General features: G+C 45.3%; 1 protein-coding gene across 1 annotated transcript in view; it reads right to left on the reverse strand.

The window, feature by feature from the left end:
- Window positions 1-6046, reverse strand: part of CAMTA1 (calmodulin binding transcription activator 1) — an 819414-nt gene that overhangs the window by 573416 nt on the left and 239952 nt on the right. The window lies entirely within an intron of this gene.

Consider the following 6046-nt stretch of genomic DNA (forward strand, 5'->3'; position numbering starts at 1 on the left):
ATACTGCTTTAACAACACCCACCCTTCACCTCTATCCCTGGATGAAGACGTAGACTTGCTGATCTGACAGATTCAGTTCAAGAATCAGAGGAGCCTAAAAGAGCACAGATTGTTGTTGTAAGTCCTTCCAGAAGAGCGATATAAGCCTGAGTATAAAACAGAAGTAGTGTTGCAAGATTTTGGCTTCTTTTTCAACCTTGGCAGGATTCTATCTGCACAGAAAGTGTCACTGACAGCCACACGCTGCCAACTCCGATTAAGAACTAGGGACAAGGGACAAGCTATGTAAAAATAGCCCGCATCCACTTGGTCTTTGTATAGATACCTCCCTTTGAGACAAACCCTGAATCCTGGCTAAATAAATCAGGAATTTATATCAGGGGGTGTGTGTCTCTTCCTATCAATAGATAACCCCACCCACAACGTCCAAAGGCTCTACCTCTGATCTAACATATTAGCCAGTGGAGCCCTTTGGAAATGGGTCTTAAATCATTCAAAGAGATCAGAAAAGGCTGTGAAGGTAGCAGGTGGTGGCTCTGGTGCCCATGGGGACGGAGTGGAGGTGGGCATGTTGCCTTGCTCCAGGCCCTTCCTACATCCAAGCACAGCAGAGCCACCTAAGTCTGAGCAACTAAATTTCCTTGCCAAACAAACACCAACATTCATCCTAAACCCTCCCAACCCCAAACCCAATGAAACTAATAAAAGCAAAGCAAGCCGTCTTAAAATTAACACATCCAAGATACAAGCAGAAACCATTGATCAAAACCTCCTATCTTCCTTCACAGCCGACAGCTCCGGAGCAGCCCTAATACCCCATGATGGAATCCTATTATCTACAAAAGAAACTTGCTCCAGAGGAGAGCCACAAACAAAGAGAGAACCAAAGGCGGCGGGCAGAGGGGGAGGCTCCGAAGCTCGCCTCTGCTCCCGCAGAAGGGGTGCCACCCTCAAGCTGAGAGAGCCATTAGAACAGCAGCAATGAAGAGGCACTTCCCGCAAGTTACGAAACTGAGAACAAAATTAAGGAAGAGTCCGGTGGGGAAGGAAAGCTGGAGAGCCCACTTCTTCCCATCTGTGCAAAAGCAAAACAGGCTGATTTCATGTCGGAAGAAAAGAGAATCAACAAATATCTCTTCTTAAATTCTAGAACTGCCTGAATTCAGAAAATACAGGGATTCCAGCTAAAGTCAGGAGTAAGATTCATTAGCAAATGCCTCAAACCCTTAATTCACACTTCAAACACACAAGTTAATTGTGTAACTAACAGAGTGTGACTTGATTATAAGCCACTGGGGGCCGTTAATAGATGAAAGGTGTTTGGATTTCAATGGTGTTTGGATTTCATAACCCGCCTTCACAGGAGAAGTTAAGCTTAGTCACCAGCCCCATTTGCAACACCTGTGATCATGAATCCCACATGGCAAGCAAGCACCTCAGCTTTGAGCTTTTAGAACTGAAGAGTAAACAGGAGGAGAATTCATGAATTTTCTAGAGGTAATTGTTCTACCCTGCTTTGAAGAGCAGTTGAGTTTGGTCTCAGAAGACCCTAACATATGCATGAACACAGGCTTTCTAGCTGACACACAACTCAAAGGCCCCCTGCTATGCTGCTTCAGCAGGAATCCCATTGAGAAAGCTGGATAGGACCACACTCCAATCCTCAGATATTACTGATCAATCGTGCAGACGCCCTTTTCCCAAAGACACAAGCGGAGGACCATGTGAGGCCTTAATTAAAACAATGAAGACTAGGTGTATCAAAAAACTGACCAAATCTATATCAGGTTTTCCTTTGACCGGGTGGGCCCTGTCCTCAGAATTTACAATTCCATTAAAAGGGAAAAAAGAGATCTCCCTCTCTTCTTGCTCCTCGATGATGTCAAGTGGTAATACGAAAGATGAAGAGCCCAAAAGCATCACATTGTGTTATCTGCAGAGCACCAGGTGCTGCAGAGTGGAAAACACAGTCAACGAAATCTATTTTCCTGAGAACCCTGTGAGACGATGATGCATGTAACGTCAAAACTTTTATAAAAAGGGACTTTGCTTTTCAAAGGGTCACAGTAGGGCAACTCAATAGTAGGAGGGCTGAACTGGTCCCTTTTTTTTTTTTCTGGTCATGTGAAAAAAGGAGATTGCAATTAAAGGAGGCCCTCCCTGCCCAATGTGATGACCATCTACAAAGTAAACCCCAGTCTGCAGTCAGCTGCACCCCCAGGAGAGCAGCCTAGATGCAATACTCTTATCCTCACTTGTTGAGCTCCATTAGTTGTTTGAGGATCTGGGTTAGGCATTATGGGGGATATAAGTCAAGGAGAAGATCTAGCTAGCTTTCTCTTCAGGAAGCTTATGATCTTTGAAATCTAGGCACCAAAATTAAGGAGTGACACGAGATCCTAAGCCCATTAAGATCCAGAGTGGGCCATGGGAAGTCCAGGAAGAGATAGGTCAACACAGGCTGAAGGAGTCAGAGTAAGAAATCAAAACGTGACCTCAGGGGAAGGAGAAGGGGTGGCTGTCCTTGGTCCTGAAACAACCTTGTGTTCAAGGGCAGCAATTTCTTACTGCCTGTTGTAACCCATTAACCTATTAATGAGCCCTGAAATCAATCCAGTGTTGTAATTGATTTTTTTCTTTAAAGAATAGGATGGGATGGGATGGGAAAGGATGGGGTGGGATGGAGTGGAGTGGAAGATGCCAGACTGCACTACAGATAGTATTGTTTCTTGAAACTTCTGTTCAGATATTTCACCACAGATAAATATATATATATATGTGTTCTGGGTCATGACATGAAATGCATTTCTGGATGGCAAGGACAAAGGGCTGGATAATCACTGCTGCAGGATACAGGTACAAAGTCCTCCCACGGGCCCACCATCCCCAAACACTGAAGACTCCTGTCCCCAGGAATTCTGACTGAAGTTCCAGCTAGGAGGCAGTGGCAGGAAAGAATAGGGTGAAAATCAAGAGAAACAAATATTTTACTCTCCACAAATATTAAGAGATTATAAAGGGAGAGATGAGGGGAGATTTTTATTTTTACAACACAGTTACCAAAATGGTTGGGACTCTTTTCTGAAAATTTGAAGTAGGAAGCATATCTCCAACCTCTGCTCCCAACACTACAGGGATTTTAAGAGGAAAGTGGCTGAGTAGCAAATCCAGGCTACACTGGCTGTTAAGGGAGGGTCAGTTCCCCTCATCCTTTGGTCTTCACATTCAAAGAAGGGCTTTAACTCATCATTAAAGGCTTTTCTGTAAACTGGGAATAATGATTGCACCTGTGTCAGAAGGTGGTAATGAGAATTAAATGAGTTAATTTATGGAAAGTACTTAAAACATGGCCTGGAACTCAGTAAATGCTACATAAGGGTTAACTATTATTATCATTTTACTTTGATATAAATTTAGGTGGCAAACTCACAGTCCATATTACAAAGTCATTCAAAACATTCATAAGAATTTAATGCTTATAATACTGTGTTGAGGAGGAAAAAAAACCAAGAAGCAAAGCGATGTAACAGTATGCAATTTCAAATATGTTTTAAACATATAAACAGTATAACAATCTCAAATATGTTTTCAAAGAGTTCATAAAAAATGCTGGGAGAAAATTTACTGAAATGTTAACAGCAGCTGGATTTGGGCGTGAGGCCCTAGATAAGTTTCTCTTTTGTACCTTTTCTTCAACTTTCCAATTTTTTTCTCTACAATTAGTATGTGGTTTTATAACCAGAAAAGAAAAACCTAGACTTCAAAGACACTAACTCGAAGCCCAAATGGCTTTCATCTTGAAATGTGCCACTTTGCAAAGCAGGCAATAAAACTGAATGTAGGAAGGAGGAGGAAGCAGATAAGCCATCCACGTAGCAGGAAGGTGCCGCTTCTGACTTTCTGATCTTTCTTCGGCACTTCACGACTCCTGGAAAAGGGGAATTTACCTTAAACAACCCAGGATCCAGACACACCAGCTTGGGTCCTCCTGCTAACATCTCAACCACAAAGGATTGTACTGGGGAGCATGTGTAAGCACCCACTACGTGCCAGACACTGAGTTTCCAACAACACCTCATTTGGTCCTTGACAATAACTCTACGATGTAGATCTTGTCACTGTCCAGTTTCACAGATCAGGAAACTGAGAATTTAAAAAGGTAAATATCTTGACCATTCCAGCTGGATGCTCCCCTTCAGAGCACATGTCCTTTAAAGAGCATCCCCACTGCTGCCTCCAGCTTCTCCCCTCTCATCCTCTCTTAAGCCCACTCTTACCAGGTTTTCAGTCCCACTGTTCCATCAGGACAACTCTTGTCATGGTCACCAACGGTATCCACGTGGCCAAAGCCAGTGGTAAATTCTCAGTCTCCCTCCCACCTGCCCCATCAGCATCTTTTGACATCGGTCCCCACTCTGTTGAAATACTACCTTCCCTCAGCCCCCAAGACTCCCTGCTCTCTCTTGGTCCGCTGCTTCCCTGGCTGCTACTCTCAGTGGTGGCCTGCTCCTCCTCACCCTCCTTTCTTCCCTCTAAACATTGGATCACCCCAAAGCTCAGCCCCTGAACCACCTCTCTGCCCCCTCGCACTTCCTCTCGAGACACACAACTCTAAACATCCTCTCTAAACTTCTGACTACCTCAAAATGTGTATTTTCAGCCTGAACTTCTACCCTGAATGGCCAGGAAGTAATTCCACCTGGATACCTGCTAGGCCTCAAACTTCACATGTATGACCTGTGAACTCTCGCGCGCACATGCACGCACACATGCACACACACCCCTCTTCCTCTAGTTTCCCCATCTCAGCCGATAGTACCTCTACCCCAGTGGCTCAGGTTGGACGTCTGAGAGCCATTCTTGTCCCCTCTACTTCTCAAGAATTTATGAGCAAATTCTGTTTGTTCCACCTTCAATATGTGCAAAATCCAACACTTCTGCCACCGTCCTTGCTGTTCCCTTTGTTCAAGCCACCAGCACCTCCCACCTGGAGGACTACAATGACCTCCTATCTGGTTTCCCTATTTACGCTCCTGCTCCGCACACACCAGTGAGGGGCATCCTTTAAGGTGGCTCCCACCTCACTCCAAGTCAAAGAAGCCAGGGTCCTCTGGGCAGCCCTCCAGCCCTGCCTGCTCGGGCCCCACACTCCTCTGATCTATTCCCTACCACTTTGCTCCAGCCACACAGTCCCTTGTTGGACCCCAAACAGATCAACATATTCCTGCCCCCGGACCTTTGCATTTGCATCTCCCAGTGTCTAGAAGAGCCTCTTCTCTCAGATTCCCATTTGGCTCATATCCTCACTTGCTTTGGGTCTCAGCCCAAATGTCTCCTTAGGAGTAAGGTCTTCCCTAATCACTGCAGAAAATAGCAACAACCTCTTACACGCTCCCTGTCCCCCGCACCCACGTGACTTTTTTCTCCATAGCATACACCCCACCTGACATCCTGCAATATACTCCACACATCACTAACCTATTCTTTTATTGTCCGTCTCTGTTCCTTACCACCAGCCCCACTGGAAGGCAGAGGTTTTGTCCATTTGATCACAGCTTCTAGAACAATGCTTGACCCAGATTCAATAAATATTTATTGAATGAATAAATAAACAAGTACACCTGTTCAAGGCCATGGCTAACAAATTCCGGTGGCAGGTTTCAGCCTTGACCTTGCATCTCCAGAGCCCACACACCTCCCATCTACACCCTCCTGACTCTGGTTGCCAAGACGTATTGCCTGACAGTCTTGCAAAGTCAGAAATATCCAACAAGCGTGAAGCCAGGGGGAAAGCTGGGGTGTCCCCCCATGTGGTTAATGGGACCAAGTATTTGAAATAAGAGGTTTACACTGGGACATTTAGGATATATGGTTATGACACCAATAGCACATATCATGCAGTGCAGCTCAGAGGAGTCCAGTGTTGAGAGAGTGGTCAGGAATCCGGTCTCCATGTAGACCAGGCTGCACACAAAGCCCCAACAAGCATGTAAGAAGGATTTGCCCTTGACCTCAGAAAGGCGCAGAAGACCCAGTGCAGATCGGC

This window comes from Vicugna pacos, chromosome 13 (assembly GCF_048564905.1).
Source record: "Vicugna pacos chromosome 13, VicPac4, whole genome shotgun sequence".
Lineage (NCBI taxonomy): Eukaryota > Metazoa > Chordata > Mammalia > Artiodactyla > Camelidae > Vicugna > Vicugna pacos.